The 12569-nt window shown below is 34.6% G+C and overlaps 1 pseudogene; it reads left to right on the top strand.

Annotated features, from left to right (window-relative positions):
* The first annotated feature begins 9415 nt into the window (after positions 1-9415).
* Positions 9416-12460, top strand: LOC134276925 (glycoprotein-N-acetylgalactosamine 3-beta-galactosyltransferase 1-like; annotated as a pseudogene).
* Positions 12461-12569: the final 109 nt, after the last annotated feature.

Below are 12569 nucleotides of genomic sequence, written 5' to 3'. Positions count from 1 at the left end.
CTTTGTCAGATTTTTTTCACCTTTTTTACGTATTTGTAAAAGTTTTAGCAACAAGAGTACTTTCTAATGTATCTTACTCAACTTATCGTGTATTTTTGACATGACAAAAATACGACAAAACGTCGTCTTTATTTTTTATTGAATGATTTTAAAAGATCTTGACAAATAAAAAGATGGTTGCAAAATTTTTTATATACTCAGTCCAATTGACCGAAAAACCCTGATACCAAATGAGTGTACTTTTGAATTTCTTCAGACAAGCTTAAAACAATATCAAATATATAGAATGGTTTAATAGATATTTATATATTGATATACTAGATTATGTTACATCAAAAGATGACTTTATCAAGTTAATTTTATTCATGACAGTCTTAAGTTCAACTTAACAAAGTTTAAACTTTTAATGCATCATACAAATGTACATGTATATAGATATGTATAACGTATAAATTATATATTTCTATCTAATTTATTTCTATCTTAAATATTCTTCTTTTTAGGTAAAGGTTTCAGCAAAATTAAAACCCTTTAACCCTACAAATAAAAGCACAATAATTTCATTCATAGAGAAGGTAATTATGGGGAAGTCTGTAAAAAAACTAGAGGTACTGTGAGCAATGAGCTCACTAAAAAAACCCCCCGCCCCCCATATGATTATAACTGATGACAAAGTCTATGTTTTGCTGTCCCCGGGAAAACCCAAAAATGTGTGGATCAAAAAGTAAAATAGGAGGTGCACAATGGCAATATGTAATAAAATTTGGGGAAATTTCACCAAATTTCATTCAGTGGTATGAGAGGAGTTGCGGATAAAAATGGGTCCCCCAAAGCGTAACAGAGGGACGGAGGGACGTACAGACGGACGGAATTAACGATTACTATATACCCCCCCGCTTTTCAAGCGGAGGGTATAAAAAAAGACAATTTCCTCTTATTTGAATTGTCATCGAACTCTGTGTCCCCCAAAAAAACAAGATGTGTTTTGAACACTGATCCCCCCGTATGGCAACATAGAAAAGTTTTTTTTTAAAATGCAAATTCAATTAGTTGGTCCAAAAAGTAGGGTATTCTCACTGGAAAACAATTGTGAAATTTGGAAGTAGGCCAATGTAAAAGTTTTTTCAATAAGTACAAAAATCTCCAAGTTCAAGGTCAAAATGTCATGGTAATATATTTTTAATAAAAGGCTTGCCCTTTGAGTAATTATGTAGATATGGAAGCCCTAGCCCTGGCCGTTCAGAAGTTATAACCAAGGTTAATGTTTTAAAAAGTAGGTCAAAATCCAAGGTCAAAGTCAAAGGGTCAATTTCTTGTTATCAATGAAAGGCCTTGTCACAAGGATTATATATGTAAAGTATATGAAAGCACTCCCCTTTAAACCCCTTAAAAAGTTTTGTCAAGGTTTGCTTTTTTAAAGTAGGTCAAATTAAAGGTCAAGGTCAAAGGGTCAAAGTCCTTAGTATCCAATAAAGGGTCTTTTTACATTACATATAATAAGATAAAATCCCTATCCCTTATTGTTCAAAAGTGATGGCCAAGGTTAAAGTTTTTTCACAAGTACGGATATCTCCAAGGTCAAGGTCAAAGGGTCAAGGTTTTTGGTATCCAATGAAAGGTCTTTTAACAAATAATACATACGTGAAGTATAAATGTCCTGGACCATTGTTCAAAAGATATGGCCAAATTAAATTTTAAAGTTTTCATGTAAAAGGGGGTCAAACTCCAAGGTCAAAAGGTAATTTTTAGGGGTCCCCAAAGAAAGGTCTTGTTACAAAAAATACACACGTGAAATATAGAGTCATGGCTCCACTAAATCAAAAGTTATTGGCAAGGTTAAAGTTTTTGCGGACAAACAGACGACAGACGGAAGGACACGCAAAACTATATACCCCCCAAACGTGTTTAGGGGGCTAAAAAAACTTACAAAATTATTGGCATCATGTACCTTTGAGCAAGCAAAACGCCCAAAATTTTTCACGCTCTAAAGAAATCCGCTATACGGGACCTTTGGAGGATAGGGTTACACATGGTCTCTTTAAATTTTTAGGGGTACTAACGACATGCACATGATGGTTTAAAATATACTTGCGCAGAATAACGGGGTATCATATGACATTACCGGTAATTAAAATTTAAACTAGAGGTACTGTGAGCGATGAGCTCACAAAGATACCCCCGCCTCCATATAGTTAAAATGGCAAATCCCTGATTTGCTGTGGCCGGAAAACCCAAAATATGTGTCGGATCAAAAAGTAAAAAAGGAGGTGCACAAAGGCAGTATGTAATAAAGATTCTGCGAAAGTTTATCAAATTTCATTCAGTGGTATGAGAGGAGTTGCGGATAAGAGATGGGTACCCCAAAGCGTAACAGACGGACACGGAATTAACATTACTAATACCCTCCAGCTTTTTAAGCTGGGGGTGGGGGATAATAATGGCAGTGTCCATGTTTTGCTGTGGGAAAATATATATGTCAGATCAAGAAGTAAAATAGGAGGTGCACAATGGCAATATGTAATTAAGAAAAAGTGAAGGTTTCATTTCTTCAGTGGTATGAGAGGAGTTGCGGATAAGAGACGGGTACCCCAAAGGTAACAGACGGACGACGGGCGGGCGGCAACGGAAAATACCGATTACAATTCCCCCTTTTCAAGCGGGGGGTGTAAAAAAAAAATGGGTTGTAAAAATATACATGTGATCTAGATATAGCTTGTGGGGATTTTTTTTATGCAACAGCTTAAACAAGAAAGCCATTGGCCACAATGTTCACCTTAGTCACTCTAATTGCCAAACTGTTCGTCAACAACATTTCTAACTACACGTACATTTAAAATTTTCCCATCTTAAGCTTTTATAAACTTTCGGAGCAATGAGCTCACTAAATGATACCCCCCCCCTCCCAATGGTTTAAAATGATGACAAAGTCCATGGTTTGCCATGGCCGGGGAAAACCCCAAAAAATGTGTCAATAAAAAGTAAAAAGGAGGTGCAAATGGCAATATGTTTAAAAATTCTGTGAAAGTTTCTTTAAATTTCACTCAGTGGTATAAGAGGAGTTGCGGATAAGAGATAGGTACCCTAAAGCGTAACAGACGGACGGACGGACGGACGTACAGACGGACGGACGACGGACGGACGAGGAAATTTAAAGATTACTATATACCCTCCCCCTTTTCAAGCGGGGGGTATAAAAATTCAAATACTGTACAATACAATGCAGAGTGCAAAGTTTAGAATGAAATATATAGATATAACACACAGCATTCAATTAAGCTCAAAAGTCCATTTCAAACAATGCAAATTAGGGTAGAGCAAAAAAAAATTTTAAAACATCAGAGGTGGGATCATATCATGGAGGAGTGAGAATCCCTTGCCGTTCGGTACAACCGCCGTGTGCTCCTTAACATGAACGGAAAATAAATGAAAAAACCCCCAATTTAGTGCATAACTTATGTCTTTGAGCAATTACTATAAAAAAAACCGTCATCAGCATTTGACTCAATGAAAAATTTATATTTGCTGACAAGTTCATTGTATGACCATAAACTCGGTAAATGTTGAAACTCTTTAATTATTCTTTATTCTTTGTAATAAATCGCAGTTAAAGCAAGCAGATCGGCCTTTTTCATATGCATATTCATATTCTAAAACAATGTTAATTATTCACAAACAAGTTGATGTAAAGAGAATATCAACAGCCTCGTTTAAAGTATATTTGTAAGTTCTATGGTCGATACAATGACCTTTTAGCAAATACAGTTTTTCATTGGGTCAAATGCTGATTGACGTTTTCCATACTAATTGTTAGTCCATTATCTATACACTGAATTGACGCAATTTTTCCCCCTTTTTTCCCGATCACGACGAGGAGCACACGGCGGGTGTGACCGGTCAGCAGGGGATGCTCACTCCTCCATGGCACCTGATTCCACCTCCGATGTTTTGGCTGTCCATGTTAGCTCTGCTCCTATATTTATACTCCCGCTTGAAAAGTGGGAGGGTATACTGTAATCGGTAGGTCCGTCCGTCCGTCTGTCTGTACGTCCGTCCGTCCGTCCCTCTGTTACACTTTAGGGTACCCATCTCTTATCCGCAACTCCTATACCACTGAGTGAAATTTAATGAAACTTTCACAGAATCTTTATTGCATATTGCCATTGTGCACCTCCTATTTTAATTTTTATCCACACATTTTTGGGTTTTTTCCGGGCCCCACAAAACTGGACTTTGTCATTATAACCTATGGGAAAATTTAGTGAGTCTTTTCACGTACCTCTAGTTTGTATTGTTTTATGGACTTTTGATCTTAAATACTGGTCGTTATCTCCATATGTTTCATGCAGCGGTAAATACAATGTACCTTTTAACTTATTCAAAAGTATGGCCTTGGAATGTTTGGTGTTCAATTTTATTTTATACAATATATAAATAAGTAGTCATTTTTAATTTACATGTATAAGGAGTGAAAGCATCCCGGTAACCATAGCGTCTGCCACATCTGTTTCATGTATGGATGTTTGACTATAGACGGAAAGGCCCAATTAACGACTAAATTGTATGATAAATCTTTAAAACCGAGGCAGGCTACTGACAGATAAATTGCTGGGATTTCGACAATCTTGTTTAAAGTCAGCTTTTTAAAAAACCCGAGGTTGTTATAGTGACTATTTAACAAATATAACCTATCATTAGGTCTATTTTGACGAAAGGACAAAGTAGAGTAAGGCCCGAATCGGGCCCCCTTATTTACTAAAACTCAGAGCACTGGTAAATTGTGATACATGTAGATAAGATCTTAAAATGATGCTTTCTTTAAAAGCAGTTTGGATTCAAAGCTTACTTTGGCTGGAAATATTTTAGGGTTTTAGAAAAAGGACATTTTCCCAATTTTCCTCGATTTGGTGGAATTTCATCATTGTAAAAAAATAACTAGTTAATGTCACGAAGAAAACTAGTAGATTCACTGTCCATACAGTCACTACCTTAATAGTAGTTTTACCGGATATTGGTATATTTACTAGACAAGATTAGTAAATTTAGAATTGATGAGTAACTTTCACTAGGTATCTAAGTATCTATACAACCCCCTCTCCACAACTCACTGTCTTAACCAGTAAACTGAAAGTTTACTAATCACGACCAACCTTTACGAAACACACTAGTTATACTGACTAGGTTTTTCTTTCAGCGATCATATTTGAGGTACTTTTCCCTTCGGAAAACAAAGAGCACAAACTTGCCTATCTGAGATTTTTACACATAAACTGCATCTGATAAAACTGCATCTGATACTAGTGTATAAAAAAAATATATAAATTTCGTAGATAGGCAAGCTTGTGCTCTATGATATTTTCCGAAACAAAATGTGTTGTAAAATCATGAAAATTTGCATAATAAGGAAATTCGAAAATTGACCGTTATGGACCTCTCGGGACCTCTGTGTATTTCAAAACTTAGAATCAATGTCATTTTGTGGAGGGGTGACAGCATGTTTTTATGGAAAAATTGATGCGTCACTCAAAAATCCAAAATCTGGGGAAAAAAGGGGTCTTAGCCTATCTTGTCCTTTTTCATACGAATTGTTAAATGCTTTTGTTTTTAAACTTCATTTGACTTCGAAAAGTTCCGTCTACCCGATGAATAGACAGGGCTTGTGGCGGGTGTGACTGGTCAACAAGGAATGCTTACTCCTTCTGGGCATCTGATTCCACCTTTGAAATTCCTGGGGTCTGTTTTATGACCTTTAAACAGATTTTCAAAAAAGATTTCTCGATCAATCACTATTTGTTTTCACCTTTTTCATTTGAAATCATGCTTGTAATCTAATGTGAATGATATTTTTCAATAAAATATTCATTTTGTTGAGAAATGTATTTCTCTTGAATCTTGCTCCAATTTTTTGTACACTATAAATGGAAATTAAAAATTAGATTGTAACAATATTAACCTCCCCCTCAGAAGAGGGACGTTTTATAGGTTGATTTTATAAAGTTAATTATGTAATTTATTAGGACGTTTACGGTCTCATTTCATGCCAGCTAATCTGTATTTGCTCAAAATTGCACGTTATTAATGTTGCCCTTTTCTTCATATTTTGTCTACATTTATTGTATGTTGTATACAGTAAAAGACAGGGTGTGTGAGTCAAATTTTGTAACGAAAAGTTTGATGATCACATTAATTTTTTTTTTATTTAATGAATTGCCCCCCCAAAAATAAATGACATGAAGAAAATGAACGTGTTTCTTATTTTTGCCACAAAAGGAATGAAAAATTGTTTGAAAGCCAACAACATTAAAACAACTTTAAAAGACAATATAAAACTGTTTTTAAAACACACAAGAACAAGATGCGTTTGTGAAACACTGATGTCCTCGTGTTGCAGCTCATGTCAAAGGTTAGAGCTTTCCAAATGCAAGTCAAACTCCAGAGTCAAGGTCAATATATAAAAATTAAAAATAATGGTACGTTTAATGGTAAATCTATCATGAGACCTTGTCTGCCAAAATTTGTGGAAATTCTCAACAAAGATAAAAAAGGTTCTAAAACAATTTGTGATACATATATGACTGTGTATATATACTTAGCAGAAAATAGCTGAAATAAAATGGACTAAAGAATTTGCAGTTACATCAGGAATTTAATTGGAAACTGATTCAGAAGAAATATTATTCAATAACAAAAGACACAAGACTTTTATGGTTTGATTTTAGAATTATACATAGGATTCTTGGTACAAATAAGTACTTATTTTTGTCTAAAATTAAGGAAAATGAGCTATGTTCTCTATGTCAGCAAGATGTTGAATCAATTACACATATTTTCTTTTATTGTCCCAAAGTAAACCCAATTTGGTCTCTTTTAGAAGAATGGATATTTGAAAAAACTGAAAAAATAATAAAATTTGATGTATGTACAGTTATACTTGGCTCTTCAACAGAAGACACAGCTATCAATCTTATATTGTTACTTATTAAACAATACATATTTCAACAATCAAGAAAAAACCAACATTTTACTATTACTATTCAAAGTGTCCTTAAATACTTATATGTGTATTATAAATTCGAAGAAAAACTGTATCAGGCTAAAAATGAACTACATGTGTATAAAAGAAGATGGAATGACTGGAACCGTATATTTGAAAACATAAATATCTAGAAATAATGTCATCTATTTTATCATATTTGTGTGATTTGTGTATTCATATTTTTTGTTTATTCATGATATTTCAAAATTGTACATTTTTACATTTTTAACTCTCCCAACCTTGGTGTGTCTGTGTATGTGTATGTATGTTTGTATTTAAAATCAATAAAAAAAAAAATAAATGAAAAAAAAAAAAATAATAATAATGGTACGTTTGCTCAGAAAAGGAAATCAAATACGAGAAGCACCAAAGTTTTTATTTTTGTACTTTTAAGGTATGTTAATGTTTTAACTTATTGAAAGACCATTTAAATTTCAAGAAAAAAAAATAAATAAGAATGGGAATCGTTGGACGAGAAGATGTCAATTTCTATCCTTATCTTCGTATTTTTTAAACAGTTAAATGGATATCCTTCCTGACAAAGGAGCAGCTATCTTTTATTATGAAGCACGGTGGATGAGGATGCAGAATCTATAGAAATATCATAAATCTAATATACTTGTCAAGTCAATTTACAGATGATCCATTGCACTAGCAACATGTTTTTATGCTACATGAATAACTGGGTTTATGTTTTTTGTGTGTGTTTTGAAGGCTCATCCATTGCCTTGTTAGAGATATCAGTCATCTTATCATTTATATCTGGATCTGTAGCTGCTAGTACGTGCCCGTTACAGTATAGGACGAAGATGAGTAAAAATATTAAAGAACTGTTATATTTTCCAATTCATGCAATATTAATTTTGACTTATGCTTTGTTTTGGAATATATGCACTAATCTGAGGTAATACTATAACTATTCTATTTTTTAAAAAAATCTGGTCCCAAACTTCCTCCTCTCTGCATGTCCACATTTGCCAAATACAAAATGGGATATAACCTTCAATGAACTGTGTAGAAAATTATGCAAACTTTATCTTATCTTGAAGCATTAAATTATCAGAATACATGCCCTCGTAATGGATTAATGACGGATATCCGACATGGAGACTTTCTCATAAACAAGGATGTGGCCAGGGAATCTTAGGGCGAAATAAATACTCGAGTAGGCCTACTGCACTGTTTTACAGTCTGCCATGTATTTTATGAATATTATGGAAAAAAATAAGAAGAATCTGTGGAAGAAAATGTGAGCAAATAATGGAGGTGAGTTGTGATTAAATGGATCGATCAGGTATTTTATTAGAACAATTTTTAAATCTAAGCAGAAGTAAGTGCCAGTTGAATACATGCACGTGTATGTATTTAGAAAATATTAATGGTGTAAATAATCAGAAAAATATTAAACAAATGCTCTTTCAAACTGGATCTCTTTGAAAATATTCCTCTGCGGCTCAAATATCTCCTTCGTCCTTTATCTTTGCTGGACCTTGAAATGTTATAAAAATGGACAACATATAGGAATTAATTAATTATTGTATTTTCTTAAACTCTCTGTATTTGAGGGTGTGTGTGTAAGGGGGGGGGGGGGGGTTAGATATTCACCTTCGTCCAGTACACATACATGCAGTTGCTTTTCTTTGTACTCTCCAATTTCAGCAACGTATTTGTACTTTGATCGCCCAAGAAAATCGGGAAAAACTAAAAAAATCGATGACACTTCCACTTTTGGATTTAGTCCGAATCTTTTGCACGGTCAGTTAATTTTTTACATCCTACAGCAAGGATTAGGGGGTATTCCTGTCTTTTAAATACCCCATTGACACGGGTGACTGATCAAAAACCTTCTGAACCATAATATTCGCACAGGTATACATTTACTTTTCAATAGCGAGGAACCTGTTCCAAGTGCATGTATAATCACGAGTGTCTTCATTCAACAGGTTGTTTATGCTGGCTGAGAGGAATTGCATAGGATATATACATAAACTGCCATGGTTTTTCGAAAAAGGTAAGATTTGGAAAAAATCCATTTTTGTGAGATGCTAATAAAATATCATTGGTGATAAAATGATAAAAATGGCGTTTTCCTGGTATACTAGTACCTGTTATCTGGTTATTAGAATACGATGTATTGATTATTTTCACCTTTTCATTGGATTCTACAGGTGTTCTCTCTCTCTGTGTCTCTCTATCTCTCTCTTTCCCCTTCCCCCCCTCTCTCTCTCAATTATTATATCCCGAAACATCAATGAACAAACAGGAATACTTGACAGATTAGATGCAAGAAAAAAAGTTGCATTAGAATTACGCATTCCAGGTACAAGGAATCCTCATCCTTTTTATTCACTATAATAGATAATAATTATACAGGGTTGTGGCGGATGACAGTGGAATATAGTGGCGCGGACAAGGTCCAGGTATTCGTGATGGAGGGGGACATATCCCCCCGCAACAGACCTCGGGTGGGGTTCCTTTCGCCCTCGTCTGTACAACTTTCAGCTTCTCCATGTTCTTCATGGCAATGAACAACTTGTGGTATGAAGGTAATAAATTAAAGACTGTTGACAAATGGGATTAAGAAATGGTCATTTAAAACTGTTTCTTGCGGTGTTAGGCCTAATTCAATGGACAAATTAAGGAAGTAACGTTTTTAAAGGACAGAACATAAATTTCAAGAGCTTTTTTTTAAAAATAGATTTATTACGGAATGTTCCCAATCCCATTTTTCGGATCCTCCTCTCAAAAAAAAAAAAGATCTTGAAAAAGATACTTTTCAATTCAACGATCAAAACTTGGCCAGGAAAGCCGTAAAAAAAAAGTAGATTTCGAGTGTTGTGTAAAAAGCAAAGCATTTTCACCCTTCATACTAGACGGCTGTTCTTTATCCTCTTTTATCCTCCATAAAATTCCTTTTTGCTTATAATGAAAAAAGTAAAAATAATGTTTAAAAATAGGTAAGAATTGATACTGAGATGTGACGATACATATATTGTATTTATTTCCCTGTTATGGCTGTGTTCATAGGCGATGTAACAGAAGATAACAGTGAAGTTTTGGACTACGAAGAATTCCGAGGACTTGGGGGACCAATACTACAGGATTATCACCACCATAGCGGTATTGATTAATTTATACACCTATAAAAAAAATCACATAAAACTTTTGTATACCTTAAATAAAGTTTTAAATTATATACAGATATCTAGAATTTTACATGATGAAATTTAAAGATAACGAACAGTACTCGAGCTGAAAAGTCCATTTCAAACGATACAAGTCAGGAGCAGAGCAAATATGGAACTCTAAAACATCAGATTGGGATCAGGTGCCATGGAGGAGTGAGCATTCCCTGTCAACTGATCAAACCCGCCATGTGCTCTCATAATTGGGAAAACCGGAAAAATTCATAGACAATTTAGTGTGTAAATAGTGACAAATTGTATTTAATGACAAGGTCATTGTATCACCGATAGTACTTTATAGTAATTTCATCAATATTATTTTGTCAAAATATTTTGACAAACCCTTTTGGTTGAAATATGTTCTGTTTTTTTTTTCTATTCTGACTTAAAAAAAATGCAATGCATATTTTTTTCTCTTACTATCGTTGATGTATAAAGCTCGGTTTCCAATTTCGTCCATTCGTTATTTTGTAGATGTCAACGAAGATGCTGCGAATGACCTTCGTAAGAAAGTCCGAGTCTTGTGCTGGGTGATGACTGCGCCAAAGAACTTGGCCAAAAAAGCAACTGCCGTGAAAAACACGTGGGGAACACGGTGCAATAAAGTGATATTTTTCAGTAGCCAGACCAACACCTCTTTCCCAACAGTCGGTCTACAAGTGTCCGAAGGGCGCGAACATTTGACTGGGAAAACGATACAAGCGTTTAGATATTGCTACGAACATTACAGGGATCAATTCGATTGGTTTTTAAAAGCAGACGATGACACTTTTATGATAGTTGAAAACTTGAGATACTTTTTGTCCCACCACAGTCCTAACTCTTTAGTTTTCTTCGGACATAAATTCAAGCCTATTGTGAAGCAGGGTTACTTCAGTGGCGGTGCGGGGTATGTCTTGAGTAGAGCTAGTCTAGAGAAGTTTGTGACGGAAGGTAGCGTCAACCCGTTCATCTGCAGGCAAGATGGCGGCGCAGAGGACGCAGAGCTGGGTAGATGTATGATGAAGCTAGGGATAAAAGCAGGTGATTCTTTGGACATGTTTGGCAAGGAGACTTTCCATCCTTTTGTGCCAATCGCTCACCTGGAAGGCCACCACCCGGAGTGGTTTTACAAATACAGCGCCCATAAGCCACGAAAGGTAGATATTATACAGTTAACTTTCCCGACACCTCAAATGGAATGCCCGTGATAAAACACAGTCGATATATTTGTAACTAGCTTCAGCTAAATTGGTGGTTAGGGTTTTACATGTATCTGAATTACAGTTTTGTTCTCATGGATTTTACTTTCGGGAGTAACCTAGAAAAATCAAACTTGAATTTGTTTCATATTTTTGTCTTGTTTTGTTTTAAAACTTTTATCGAAATCTATATTTTTTTCCCTCCTTACAGGGCCTTGGTTGCTGCAGTGACTACAGTATCTCCTTTCATTATATGTCCCCCTCCGATATGTATCTAATGGACTACTTATTATACCACCTTAAACCTTACGGCATTGTCCAACAGCCAGGGAAGAATAAACACTTTGACAGCGATCCAGAACCTCACAAGGACGAATAAATGTCGCTCATTGTTCAGTCCTTATATCAATTTTTGTTTATTCGTTTATTTGTGTTGTACAATGTGAAATTGAAGAGTTGTGGTGCTTGAAATAACTATGCTTTAAGTTTTATCATCGTTTTTCACTTTACGATTTTTTTCTTTTGCTGTAATTTAACTTTAAGTGCAATCTGCAATAATATTTTATATTCATTTTATTTAGTACATCATTGGTACATCGAGGGTTTATCAATATACAGTTTATGAATACAGAAAATTCCTGATGTAGCGAATATGTTTAAATTCGGCGAAATGATTTTACTATAGGTCTAATTTGTAAATCGTAAATTGTTAAACTCCGGATATAAAAAGAATGGTTATAAAAAGGGACATACTCTTACATAGAGTGTACTAACTTATAGTACATCTAGGTTCCTAACAAATGAAAATTGAAAGTTCGCTATACGTGTAATTTACTTATATGATTTTGACTGATATTTACATACATGTAGGCCTACTTTTTTATGACAATGCATATTCATCACTTGGATCATCTGCTAGACCATGTACCACATCTACTCAGTATTCAACTGTCTCTAAACAGACTTTACCCCTTGTGTTCTGATTATTTATGCTGGTTATAGTGTTTCTGTGCACTAAATGAAATTCGAAAATATTAAAATTGATATGTGACAATCTGAAATGATTTGATGATTCACATTTGAAAGCCGATGGAAGATTTTTGCGCTCTTTACTATAGGAGCTGCATGTATTAGTAACGCAAAAAAAAAAAAAAAAAAAAAAAAAAAAAA

The sequence above is a fragment of the Saccostrea cucullata genome, unplaced genomic scaffold (genome assembly GCF_032062105.1).
Source record: "Saccostrea cucullata isolate Sc308-1 unplaced genomic scaffold, CSIRO_AGI_Scuc_v1 ctg6794, whole genome shotgun sequence".
Taxonomy (NCBI): domain Eukaryota; kingdom Metazoa; phylum Mollusca; class Bivalvia; order Ostreida; family Ostreidae; genus Saccostrea; species Saccostrea cuccullata.
This window is presented reverse-complemented; position numbering and strand designations above follow the sequence as displayed.